This window comes from Phascolarctos cinereus, unplaced genomic scaffold (genome assembly GCF_003287225.1).
Source record: "Phascolarctos cinereus isolate Bilbo 61053 unplaced genomic scaffold, phaCin_HiC Scaffold_3;HRSCAF=262, whole genome shotgun sequence".
In the NCBI taxonomy this organism is placed as follows: Eukaryota; Metazoa; Chordata; class Mammalia; order Diprotodontia; family Phascolarctidae; genus Phascolarctos; species Phascolarctos cinereus.
Genome location: NW_027555736.1, coordinates 92,095,597 through 92,110,134, shown reverse-complemented (window position 1 = coordinate 92,110,134; position 14,538 = coordinate 92,095,597). Strand labels below are relative to the sequence as shown.

The 14,538-nt window shown below is 38.5% G+C and overlaps 1 pseudogene; it reads right to left on the bottom strand.

The window, feature by feature from the left end:
- Positions 1–1,830: 1,830 nt before the first annotated feature.
- Positions 1,831–2,298, bottom strand: LOC144456177 (large ribosomal subunit protein uL23 pseudogene; annotated as a pseudogene).
- Positions 2,299–14,538: the final 12,240 nt, after the last annotated feature.

Below are 14,538 nucleotides of genomic sequence, written 5' to 3'. Positions count from 1 at the left end.
TCTAACAGCATATGTACCATTTTGCACCTGTAGACCCCCACCTCTCTATTGAAAGGAGGGAAATTCCAAGGAACCATTTTTGAAGATTATTTAACTCCTTTGAGTTCTGATGAACTCATCAAAAGTATAATATATTTGCCTAGTACTATATGAGGAGACAGAGGAGGAAGAGAACGGGAAGAAAACTAGCTTCCCCTCTTTTTCTTAGATTTTTGCACTGCCAGTAAGGATATTATTATTGTTATTATTATTATTATTGTATTTATATTTATCACATACACATAGTGTTTTAAAGTTTTCAAAGCACTTTCCCACAAAACAACTCTGTGAATTAAGTAGTAGTGCAAATATTATCTCTATTTTGCAGATAAGGAAACTGAGTCTGAGAGAAGTTAAGTGACTTACCTGTGGTCAAATGGCTATCAAGATCTAAGGCTAGTAAGATTCAGGTCTTTCGACCACAAATCCAGCACTTATCCCAATGTCCTACGATGCCTCTTAAAATGCTGCCCTAGAATTACTGAGAAATGATAAGTAACACCAGTGTTTCATATGAAAGAAAAGAAGGGGAACGAGGCTTCTTTAAGAAGGCAGCAAAAGCTCTGTAAGTGTGGACAGAATGTCCTTTTGGGAGGCCACCTCATATTCATCAAATCATCAGATGATACAAACTGGGATGGATAGCTAAGTCATAATCCAAAAGGATTTCAACAAGCCTTAGAAGAATGGACTGAAACTAGTAAGAAGGAATTTAATAAGGATAAATTTATGTAAAGTCTTACATTAGCCTTCAAGAAATCATCTGCAACAAATACAAGGGGGAGAGGAAGGGAACAAACATTTATTTTCAGTCGAATCCAACTCTTCGTGATTCCATTTGAGGTTTTTCTTGGCAAACATAACTGGAATGGTTTGCTGTTTCCTTCTCCAGCTCATTTTACAGATGGAGTAATTGAAGCAAACAGGATTAAGTGACTTGCCCAGGGTCACATAGCTAGTAAGTATCTGAGACTATATTTGAACCCAGGAAGCTGAGTCTTTCTGACTCCAGGCTTGACATTCTATACACTGCACTACCTAGCTGCCCACATTCTATCTTTGCAATAACTCTGTGTGGTAGGTGCTATTATTATCCCCATTTTACATTTGAAGAAACTGAGGCAGATAGCAGTTAAATGACTTGCCCAGGGTCACACAGCTTAAACTCAGGTTTCTCTCACTCCATTAGATTGTAAGCTCCTTGAGGGCAGGGACTGTCTCTCTCCTTTATCATCATATCACTATGGTTTAGCACAATAGCACATAGTAGGTGCTTAATAAATGTTTATTGGATTGGATTATTGGACTTTAGGCCTGATTTTTATCCAATCTGTGCTATCTAACTAAACAATAATTCACGTGAAAAAGATGTGACGATTTTAATGGACATTAGTCTCAACATAAGTCAACAATATGATGCACCAGCCAAAGAAAGGTAGATTGTATTAGGTTGCATTAATAGAGCATTAATAGCACAAGGGAGGTCCATGTTGTGCTAGGCTCTGGACTGGTTAGGCTTCATTTGGCATCCCACACTGTAGGAAAAATATTGACAACCTAGAGGAAGGGGGTCAAGGTGCTGAAAGGACTCAAAAGCATGCCATATCATAGAAGAACAGGAAAAGCACTGACTCCAGAATCAGAAGACCCAGGTTCAACTTCTGCTTGTGACACTTGAATGAAAAAGCATGATTTTAAGAGACAGCTCTTGCTTTAAGAAAGTTTACATTCTTTTTTTTTAAACTGGACAATTTTTTAAATTATTGGTGGAGCAGAGTAGCTGGAGGCAATTTAGATGATTTCACTTCTGTTGGCAACATCCAGAGCATCATAATCTGGGTCAAGTCAGACATAGGCTTGTTCTCTTCATCAGGCCATATTGATATATTGACCTTGGTCACACTGATGTCATATAGCTTCTTTGCCACCTGCTTAATGTGATACTTGTTGGCCTTGATGACCACAGTGAAGATGAGGGTGTTGTTGTCCTCAGTCTTCTTCATAGCAGACTCAGTGGTCAAGGGAAGCTTAATGATGGCATAGTGGTCAAGCTTGTTTCTCTGAGGGGCACTTTTCTGAGAGTATTTGAACTGCCTTCAAAGTCTTAGTGTCCTGTATCACCAGAAGGTGAGAGATGTTCAGATCTTCTTTTTGTGGCTATGGACACCCTTGAACGCTGCCTTCTTGGCCTTCAAGGCCTTGGACTTGGCTTCTGTCTTAAGGAAGGACAACCACTTTCTTCTTCACCTTAGGTGCCATCTTGGGGGAAAGTAAGGGGGTTTACATTCTAATCGGGAAAACACATATAGGGGAACAGTGACCAGGGAGGGGTGTTTTGTCTTGGGGGAGGGGGAATGTGTGGCAAGTAAATTGTTATGAGATGTGTCAGAGAAGGGACTGTTTTTGCCTTTCCATTAGATTATGAGCTCCTTCATTGGATTGTGAGCTCCTTGAGGGCAAGGATTGTCTTTTGCCTCTTATTATATCCCCAGCACTTAGTTATAGAGCCTGGCACATAGTAGGCACTTAAAAATGTTTATTGATTGATAGTAAAATTATCTAATTGGATGACTAGATGGACTATGAAATTGAAGCATTGGTCTTTTATCTATGGCCAGACTATCCATAGAGTAGACTAGTTTGCACACACTTAGTCAGTTACCAGTCAATTGGTCTGGGTAGGCCAGAGATGGGGACAGCTAGGCAGTGCAATAGATAGAATGCCAGGCCTGGAGTCGGGAAAATCTGAATTCAAATCCAGCCTCAGACACTTACTAGCTGTGTGGTCCTGGGCAAGTCATTTAAACCCTGTTTGTCTCAGTGTCCTCATCTATAAAATGAGTTGGAGAAGGAAATGGCAAAGCACTCCAATGTCTTTGCCAAGAAAACCCCAAATAGGGTCACAGACAGTAGGACATGACTGAAATGAATGAACAACAACAGCTCAATGTACATTATAGATCAGGTATATGGCTGCTATTTTTTTCTTCTACACAAAAGAAATGCTTACACAAGAGACTTTTAAGCAAGCATTAATAAAGACTTAAGAAGCAATAATAATATAACTACTATTACACTCTAAAACATGAGACATTTTGTGTGCTGCTGAATTGGTGTTTCTCCTGCACTTCTGCCATCACAGGATAGGGACAGAAGGACCACCCAGGGTGGATTGCATCATCCCAAAGTGGCAAGCTCTTTGTATTTCACCTCAATTCCTTAGAATGGATGGAACACATGCCCATTACTTGGTGAGGTGTGCTCTGTTCAGAGTAGACCAGAGGGGCCTACTATTTATCTCAATTACAGAAGCTTTGGAGGAAGGCAGTATTGATACCATACAGAGAGCTAACATCCAAGACAGGAGAACCTGAGTTCCAACTCCACCTCTGACACATACTGGTTGTGTGACCTTGGGCAAGTACCTTCATCTCTCAGTGCTCTAGGCAACTCTCTAAGTTGCAGAAGGTGCCAACCTGTATTTTAGAGGGAGTTTCCTCATTTGGGAATTCCTCATATCAAAGGAATCACAAGTCAAATTCCTATCCCCACAGAAGCATTATTGATAAATCAATCAAGAAGTATTTGAGCATAAACTATGTCAGGATTTCCCCACCTGGACTATTGAACCACTAGAAGTTGTGAGAAGCTTGTCAAGGGTATATGAAGAATGTTTAGCAATAAGCAGATTAAATAAATTAGCCTATTGAAATTAATCACTCTATTTTATTTCTTATGTACCATATGTATGTTAAACTCAAGAATTTCATTTCACATGGAATAGGAGGTATTGGAAGGATTACTAAAAGCCAAGAGTATGGTAAAGTCGGGAATGCTTGTGGTATGTGGAAGATACTAAGTTAGACCTTGTGGGGAAGAAGAAAAGCTGCAATGAACTTACAATCTAACTGTGAAGAGAAGTTCACAAATATGAAAAAAGTACAGAAATAGTACAGGAAACAATATATAATTAAAAGTTAAATTGTGTAGAACAGACTCTAAGGGCTGTACTAGTTTGAAGAAGTTAGAGGTCCATGAAGGCTGGAGTGGTAGGTAAGGTTTCATGGAGGAAACAGACATTTAGCTGTGTTTGGAAGGATATGTGGAGCAGAGAATAAATGGAAATTACAAGTATAAGACTATGCCCCAGAAAGCCATTTTCTATCCTTACCCCTTTGGGTCAGTGCTCCTGGCTGCTCATCTCTACTGATGGTAACAGGGGTCTAACATTTGCTTTTAGATTGTACATCATTGAGATAACAGTAATGGGGAGGACGGTAACTGGTAGTATCATTGGTTGGTTGGTGGTTGTCCTTCATTCTCAAAGGGGACCAAAATGACACCAGTATATTAGAGCCAAATCACAGTGTGTCCAACTGTGGCACATCAGATTAATAGGAGCTCGGAATACCCTACCACAGGTAGGGCACAAATAATCCATGTGAACATTTGGCATGGATTCTCTAAATTGGTGTATCTCACATTCCTTTTGAGCCATTTCAATCCTGCTTTCCCTGTAGAGCACAGCACCTTCTCTGACAAAGGCATGCCATGCTGGGCGGATCTGTGCCAATGTCTCCCATGTCATACAATTGATTCTAAAGTTCTGAAGAGAGACCTTGAGAGTCTCCTTGTATTGCTTTTCTTGACCACCATGTGAGCTCTTGCCTTTTGTGAGTTCTCTGTAAAATAGTTTTTTAGGCTAAAAGACTAAAAATAAAAATATTGCACTACACTGCTTGTGAGTACAGCAAAAGAAGGAATATAGCTGACTTCAACTCCTTGCTGTTGTGATTACTCTCTCATTCTGCCATTAGATGGAGGAAAGTCAAAGGTTAGCATAGCCTATAGCCAATAGGGAAGGTAACACTCAATCAAGTAATCTAGCATTATCAAGCATCTCATATATGCCAAGCACCATGCTAGGGCTGGAGATGCAAAGGAATGGTGGGGTGAGGCTTGCCTGAGGGCTATAGTTATTGAGTGGGGTTGGGAACAGATGAATGTTTATTGAATAAATGAACAAATGGATCCATGGACATCTTGTAAACAGATAATTTAGAGAGCCTATGATGAGGCAGTAAATAAGAACAGATGCTGATGACAAATATACCAGCCTAGGGCTTGAGCATGACTGCCAGGAATGAAGGGAGGTGAGACAAGACATTGAAACAGATTCGAGGAGACACTGGGTGCCTAGAGAGTAGATCAAGAAGAAAGGAGGCTGGTAAAAAATGAAGACACGCACTGGTGCATAATGTAGGCTGATTTTTAATGGGAGTTGGAACTTGCTAACCAGCTGCCTCTTGTTTCTTGGAGAAAATGGATTGCAATGACTTCAAAACAAGCAATCACAACACTTGCTGGGTGACCCACCCTGGGGGTGATTTCTTTTTGTAGCCCTTCCTAGCTCCTCTTCAATATCCATGGTACTTCACAACAGCTCTACTGCAATGGACACTTCATGCTGCTTACTAACTGGAAATTGGATCCTTTTCTTCTTCTTTTTTCTTTTTTGTCTTTGGGGTGAAGAGGAAGTTGCTGGCGAGGCAGACATGTTTCCTGGGGCTTAATTCTGTACATTTGGCCAAGACAGGGAGGGGCTCAGGAGAATGACTCTTTAACTCACATAAGACTGGGAACTTTTGATATTCATTTAGAACCCAAATTGCCCACTCTATCATGTTGTTCCATGGTATGGTCAGTTACCCTTGCAAGCAAGTGACTGGAAGTAGGTATATGCAAGAAGGCTGTTTATACAAAAGCATCTGGAATCAAAGCCATTTTTTAAAAAATGCATTTAATGGCCAATTTTTCCATGAAGTAACTTCTAGCTCTTTTTGAATTTATGATAAAGTTATTGTTTTTCTATTGGGAAAATGGAAATACTCATTTGTCATCAGGAACACACCAGGCCCTGCTGCTTTTTTCTGCTGAGTGAGCATTTGGGCCAGATTTCCTGGAATGATAGAATTCCTCTTTCTGAAGGAGCAGGGGAGGTGGATTCTGGCTGGAATGGAGTAAGAAAGAAGATCCTAATTTGCTTTTCTATCAAAGTCTAACTCAGACTCATAAACTCATAGAATGCCCAGGTCTTCTGGATTCCATCTCCATGCTTTCCTCACTATACCAAACTGCCTACCTATTAGGCTTGTATATACATTCATTTATTTTCTACATATTTTTACCAACTGTCCCCAAACAAGGCAAGACCTCAATATGATGTAAAAGAAGATCATAGATTAGTACTCAGAAGACTTGAATACTAGTCCTAGCCTAACCATTTACTCTCATGAGACATACACCAAGTCTCTTTACCTCTATGTGCCATAATTTCTTATTCTGAAAAATGAGAAGATTGGATTGGATAATTTGTGAGGTTTTTTTCATATCTAAAAATTTTGAGTGGAGGAATTAAAAACAACCCATTGTATTTGTAACTAAAAAGTATGGGTTCAAATCCTAGCTTGCAGTTACTACTTAAGCAAGTTACTTTCCTTCTCTGGGCCTCAGTTTCCTCATCTGTAAAATTAAAGTGTTGGACTAGATGACATCTAAGGTCCTCTTCCAGGTCTAATGTTCTCTGTGATTCTCTGACCTGAACAACAAAACTCTTCCTATCACCTATCAAACAGTTTTTCTTCATATGCCACAACATTTCTCCCTGATTGTCTTCAAATGATGTTGTGTTGACAGCATAAATCCAGGGTACATTATTTTTTAGGATGATTAAGATGAGATATTCCAAAGGGATGCTTGATGAATAGACAAAGAACACTATGTATGTATGAATTAAAATCATCACTTCACCATTCTTCCCTCACCACCTCCAGTTTCCCTTCTCCCCTTTAAACAAACAAACAGCTAATGAATTACTAGACTGAGAGGAAGAAAAAACCTTCCAAATTTCTCTCAGCAGGAGGCTAAGAAATGGCAGCCCCAGAGCTCATTAGTTTTAACGGGAGTGGTCTGTCTAGTCTCTGTTACAGAAGCTTACAGATTACTGCTGGGTAAGCTGGATGATTGTCAGGGCTTGTGAACCAAATATTCAACTCATTGGGCCTACTTTACCTTTACCCAGGTGTGAAGAGCACTGGTTTGGGGCATAGAAGCTCTCAGTTCCATAGAGCTTTTCAGCACAAGATAACAACTACTAAGCAGCAACATGGCAAAGTGGGAAGAGAGCCAGTTTTGCTGAAAGATGAGGGTTCAAGTCCTACTATGATATAAACTGGCTGTGTGACCCAGCACAAGACACTTAACCTCTTTAGAGAATTCTGGGAAACTCTAAGACTATGTTGCAGAGAAGGTGCCAACCTACATTGGTATAGACTAGAGGCAGTTTTTTCACCCAGATTGTTCTGCCTATCAGTGAAATCACAGGTCCAATCTCTATTGTGATAATCACTAAGTTTTATATAACTGTTTAAAGTTTGGAAATCTCTAAGTCTATTGTATTTTTGGATCTCGTTTAGAGATATGGAAGTAGCTGGGAGCAGTGGTGGAATAAAAAGTGTTCCTGGACCCAGCAATGCAAAGTGAATGGCAATAATCCATAGCATATGCTGAAAACTATGTGGCCCTGGGGGCAGCTAGGTGGCACCATGGATACAGCACCAGCCCTGGAGTCAGGAGGACTGATCTGGCCTCAGACATTTACCAGCAGTGTGACCCTGGGCAAGTCACTTAACCCCAATTGCCTCCAAAAAGAAAACTATGTGGCCCCAGGAAGTGGGAACCATGTGGCTGAGTGTTGGCATCTCTGGAACCCCAGTCTATTGGATAGAGGAAGGGAGATTTTCTGAACAATGAGTTCCCAGAGAGTTTTAGGAAGAGTTCTTCTGGTCAATAAGGGGAGATCCTGGGAATCACCGAACTCTTTGGGAGAAGATTGTAAACATGGCCCTGTAGTTAGAAGAACAATAAAGAATTGAGGCAAATGAGGCTTAAAGAGAGAAAATGGCTTGTGCTGGAGGGTACAAAGGATATGAACTTTATTCTCTACTACTATCACAAATTATTCAGGTAGTGTAGGTCCAAAGAGAAGAGGGTTGCTTCTCTAGCAGCTTCGATTTTATTTTCCACCAGGGTGACTCCAAGCCCTTAGGATAGCATATAAATACAGAGGCTTATATGGATTCGGGGGGGGGGATCAAGAAACATCTTAGAATGCTGGGGGAAATGAGTTGCCTCTCTAGCAATCTCAAGTGTTTCCTTTCTAAGGGGTACTAATTTTTTAATGGGACTAGGAACTCCTTGACCTTAGAACTCTGGCTCAGCTCTGGGATTAGAACATTTCCAAAGAGCAAGACACACCTCTCCCTGCTGATTTTCTTACATCTTCCCACCTTGTTCTACCTTTGGGGTCTAGGATTCAAAGCCAAGGCTATTGCCTCTCTCTCTTCCACCTGTTTTTGGTCCCCTTTCAAATAGAAAATGAAAATGGAATCCCTTCCTAAGCCGTCAGGAAAGGCTTTGAAGTATCACGATGATAATGATTACAGAAGTACATAGCTAGATAGCCATCATCATTCAGTTACAATGAACTTGTTGAGTCACTATAGTTTGGAGCTGGCACCCTTCATTTAGAATGTTGTCTAGGATTTTAATAGTGGGAGGAACTTAGGGTGACATGTAAAGTCTTTGTCGTGTGCAGGTAACCTTTAGGGAAAGTGTCATTTTCTTGTCTCTGTTTGCTAGAAAACCCCCAAATTTGTTTACTGATCCAACTTTACACCAGTATTCTCTGTAAAGCAGAATTTGGTCTAAGGTGTTTTTGAGCTTCAGTACTGTCCAATAGGATTTGATCGTCAAAGGAACAATATTATTAGATGGTCTCTTTTATATAAGGCAATTTTGCAGCATGGACCTCTTGGACTAGAATTGTAGTTCAGCTCCAGTATAGGTAGGAAAATTATTACTACTGTCTCAGAGTACCAGGTTTCGCTGCTGAGTCAGTGGACAAGTTGAAACGAGGAAAAAAGAAAGGGAAGATTCCTTGAATAAATGGGTGTAGAAAATGGCTCCTAATTCACAGTACTGAGGAATGCAGACACTGAACTTCAATTTGATACAGATGAAAAAACAAACAAACAGAAAATATACACTGGATATAGTTTGCTCATACCTCAACAGACAGTGGTGGGTATTAGTAGGCTACAGCAGTGGTATCAAAATAAAATAGAAATGGGGGCCGCTAAATCATAGATAAGATTCCTTGTAGGCCACCTATTGACTTAGAAAACCTTGTATTAACATTGCTGTATTCTATTTTTATTTATTTTATTAAATTTTAATTGGTTATATTTTAATGTGGTCGTTTGTCACCTCTGCTCTACCACGTACTGCCCACAATGACTTGTTCAGGTGCAATGAAAAGAGTTGAATCAGATGCGCTGGGTTCAATCCAAGTTCTGTGACCTATATGACCTTGGGAAGTCATAACTTCTCTGGGCTTCATAGTCCTCATCTGTAAAAGGAGGGAGTTGGACTAGATGACCCTTAACATCCCATTCATCTCTAAATTGACGATCCTTTGGTTTTAGAAGGAGTGTAAAAGACATCATTGGGGACATGGATGACAAGAAAAGGATGTAAACTGGTCATGTAGGAAAAGTGAGAGATAACTGATGGATAGCCTGAATCCCACAATGGTAGTCACAAGATATTCAAAGACTCAGGAACAAGAATTACATACAGCATTAGGAAGTATGGATAGTTTGGGATTTGCATTGGTCAAAGGAACAATCGCATTGGTCGAGGCCATGGATCCATTGAAGTTTCAAACTAAGTTAGTTTGGCCAGAAGGAATAAATTAGGGTCTTCTTGGCTTTCCCAGCTATTTAAATATTTTGTGCTAGGTTACAGAGATTTTGGATAAAGTGAAAGACTGGAAGTGAAATATATTATTATTATTATCACCATCATCACTTTTATCTTATTCTCATATTTTTCATGAGATTCAGACAGATGATCTGAGCACAAATCACAATCCTGCTGTTATTCCTGTGTATTTTACATTCTATGGACTATTTTGCACAGGTAGGTGAAATGGTCACTTTTTTTTAATTGAGTAAGATTATTGAGATGTAAATTAATTCATTTTCTGTGGAATCACTGAAAATATATTCAGGACAACTCCAGCAGAAACAGGTCATTAGGCATGACATAGACCTCCTCCTACAGCTTTGTGGTTCGAGTTTCTTCTACTGTCGTTTAGTTGTTTCAGTTGTGTCTGACTCTCTGTGACCCCATTTGGGGTTTTCTTAGCAAAGATACTGGAGTGGTTTGCCGTTTTCTTCTCTAGCTCATTTTATAGATGAGGAAACTAAGGCAAACAGGCTTAAGTGACTTGCCTGGGGTCACACAACTAGTAAGTTTCTGGGGCCAGATTTGAACTCAGATCTTCCCAACTCCAGGCCCAGCACTCAATTCCCTGTACCACCTAGCTGCCCAAGTTTCTTCTACCAGGTATCTATTATTTGAAAGTAGTTGGTTGGTAATATATATATAGAAATGCTGATGATTTATGTGGGTTATTTTATAGCCTGAAACTTTGCTAAAGTTGTTTATTATTTCAAGTAGTGTTTTACTTGATTCTCTAAGTATATCATCATACCATCTGCAAAGAGTGATAGCTTTGTTTCTTCTTTGCCTATTCTAATACCTTCAATTTCTTTTTCTTCTATTATTGCTAAAGCTAACATTTCCAGTACGATATTGAACAACAGTGGTGATAATGGCCATCCTTGTTTCACCTCCAATCTTATTGGAAATGCTTCTAGCTTGTCCCCATTACATATGATGCTTGCTGAAGGTTTTAGGTAGATGCTACTTATTATTTTAAGGAAGACTCCATTTATTCCTATGCTCTCTAGCATTCTTAATAGGAATGGGTGTTGTATTTTGCCAAAAGCTTTTTCTGCATCTATTGAGATGATCACGTGGTTTCTGTTAGTTTTGTTGTTGATATGATCAATTATGCTGATAGTTTTCCTAATATTGAATCAGCCCTGCATTGAAAGTAGTTTGGAGATAATGATTAGTAAGTATGGTTATATCTACTTAAAATGTTGTACACACATTTTTATTTATCAGTATTGTAACCAGGATGTTGTAGGCAGCACTTATGTCTGTAATGATGATCTAGGTCTAGTAATTTTTTGTTTGTATTGTTTTTGTTTTTTAGATTGCCCTTTAAGGTGGCATGGAAGTTGCAATCTGCTTCAGTAGATGAAAATTCACACCAATGAAACCATAGATTTTTTAAGTATTGAAATTAGTATTTGAATTGGTAGAAAAATTGTAAACAATCTAGCTACTGATATTAACATATAATCTTCCAACTTAATTTTTAGCCTTGGTTTCAATCTTTTGCCTGACACTTTCTTCTTGCTAGTGCCTTCCTGGCATCAAGAAGGAAAATAAAATCCATTATATTATCTTTCACAACAGAGGACTAAATGCTATCAATCAAATATAAATTAGGAGTATATTGGCCAATGCCAAACTTTCCTTGGAACTAGAAAGATTGAAGGGTATGGTGAATGGAATGAGGGCTGTGAGGATGAAAGAAAGCATCTGGAAAGCCTGGTAGCAAAGGAGGATTCTATCATGCAAATAGTGCTTAAGCATCTACTTTGTTGTTGTTCAGTTGTTTCAATAATATCTGACTCTTTGTTATTCCATTTGGAGTTTTCTTGGCAAAGATATTGGAGTAGTTTGCCATTTCCTTTTCTAGTTCATTTTACAGATGAGGAAACTGGGGCAAACAGGGCTAAGTGACTTAACAGTAGCTAATAAGTATCTGAGGTAGGATACGAACTCAGTTCTTCTTGACTCCAGAACTGGCTCTATATCTTCTGTACTACCTAGCTACCCAAACATCTATATTTTCAGTGCATATATATTCTATTCCTTCATCTTTGGGGCCAGGATATAAGGTTTCATAGCCACAGGATTTCAGTTCCAAACCCTCTTCTCAGCAAAACCAACCAGACACAATCTCTTTTCCACCCTTCTCTTTGTTGACTTATACTTGGACAGTGATTCTACTTAGCTATAGCCTTAGTCCCATTCAAATTCTCTTCTTGCTACATATATATGTATGTGTATATATGTGTATGTATATGTATATATTATGTATGTGTGTGTGTGTAAAACAAATACTTATTCTCTTTCACTCCCATTGCTTCCACTGAACAATTTTTAAAAAACCCTAACAACAAAGATAATCCAGCAAACCAAATTTGCACATTGGCCACAGTTTAATTACTGAATTCTCTGGGATATTTTGGGGTTTGTATTTGTAATATGAGGATTTTTCATTTGTTGGTTTGTTAAGAAGAATGAATTTTTGGTATATTCTAGCCACATGATTGGGTCTTTCTAGGTATCTGGTACATGCTAAAGTTTTGCAACCAATAAAGACATAGTACATAGTTTCTATCCATCTGTTGCACAATTTGCATTGATCAATATGTCCAGGCTCCTTAAGGATAATCTTTTAAAAAAATTTTGGTGTCAATGACCTAATCCTGAATCACCACGATAAATCCCTTCACTCCTTTAAAATGAAAGTACGTGAGTTGGCCCCTTTGTGAGTTTCTTTCTTTGTTGGTTGTTGATTGAGTTCATGTAGGTGTCATCTATGGAGCACTTGTTGACTCCACTTCTAGATCTTAGCCATTTCTTAGGCTCTGTCCAGAGAGAAACCACTTTTAGTTGTAACTCAACAAATAAAGTAGCATAGGTATATCATTGGCTTTTACTATGAAGTAAAGTCTGTATGTTCCAAAAGTATTTCTGTAGATTTTTAAGCTATTAATTGTGTGCTCAGAGAACATCTATCCGTCATCTTCTGCCTCAGTGATGATGAAATATTAATCTTTCCTGCCATGGGGTGATAAGTCTTGTGAATGTGTTTCATTAACATAATAGTTATTATTTGGGCATCCTTTAGCTTTGTTGTTGTCCATTTTTACTAGAACAAGTATACAACTTAAGACTGGTATTACATAGGTAATTAACTGTTCTAAATTTTTCCTCCACGGAGCTTTGACTTCAGGATACCAGTTAGTCTCTAAGCATGCATGACCTAAGCTTTCTCCTTGATAGCCTCATGTTTGATGTGTCTTATCTGAAGCTAACCAAGGCATTTGTAAGTATCACCTTCATCCATATTCAATTTGGCCTCTAGATTGAAGCTCAAAGCCTTTAGTCTTGATTCTTTATTGGAGCATATCGCAGTCTCTGTTTTTTTTTTTTTTGGCATAATTTTACACTTAGACCTCTCAATGCCATTTTGATATTGTTAGAGAAACTTTCCGTGAAGTAAAGTAGCTGTTTGATGGGATTTTCAGTGGAGCTATATGACTCATTATTCATGTACATCAAGTAGCTAATATGATGTTTTTTGGGGGTAAAACTCCCTTTTTGGCTTAAAAGGTAATAAATAATGAGTTTAAGGCAGACAGAACCATAGCAGGCTTAAATTTATTCCCTTGAAGATGTTATGTTTTATAGTCATTGTTCTTGGCATTATTGGGTTAGTAGCATGTTTTAAATGGAGAACAGTTTTCCATTTGGACATTAACTACTCTAGCATTTCCACTCTGTTTGGATCTATTTTGTACATTTATAAGAAAGAAATGAAGACAAAGCCTTTGGGTATAATAAAGGCAGCAAAAATGTAATGGTGCTTACTGGTGACTGGTTCAGTAACCACTGAATCAATAATTAGTTGCTCTTTATACATCCTTTGCTTTTTGGCTCCTCAAGCAAAATGTTACTTTGTTGTAAATGTTTATAGTTTTTTGAATGCTACAAACATTTACATGCAGTATATAGACACATAATTGGCTTGTATTAGAAGGAGTCACTGGTATTCTTAGTGCTTAGCGCAGTGCCTGGCACATAGTAGGCACATAAATGTTGATTGATTGATTGATTGATTGGTACCCTCATCTTTTGGTAATAAATGCGGTAGTTTCTTTGAAGAAAGATGAGATCAGACTTGAAGAAGTTGGGGAAATGATTTGCTAATAATGATCCATGTGCCATCTTATCTGGATCTGCCACTCTCCAATTTTTTAGGGAAATGAGAAGTTCAGTCACCTCCTTTGATGTGACTGCTGTGTTGTTCATTATATCAATGGCGCACAAAGTGTCTGTTTTACATTTGATTTCAAGCTGCATATTTTGTGGTGTGAGTCTTCTTTTGGCTATAGAGACGACTCAAAATTTTCCACCTTCTTCAGGGGTTCCCTCCCTCTTCCAATTTTTTTGTTTCCCAGGCCTCTAAAGCATAACTTTTATTGCTGTTGAATTAGTTCTGTGGGGTTTTTTTTGTCTCTTTGATTGTATTTCTTGTATTTTTGTATACATTTTTGCCTTTTCCTGACAATTTTAAAACTAAGGATATTGAGAATTTCTGATATATTTTTGTTTTCTTGATTCCATTCTATATTTATTATTGTTTTATATACACTGTAATGTGTA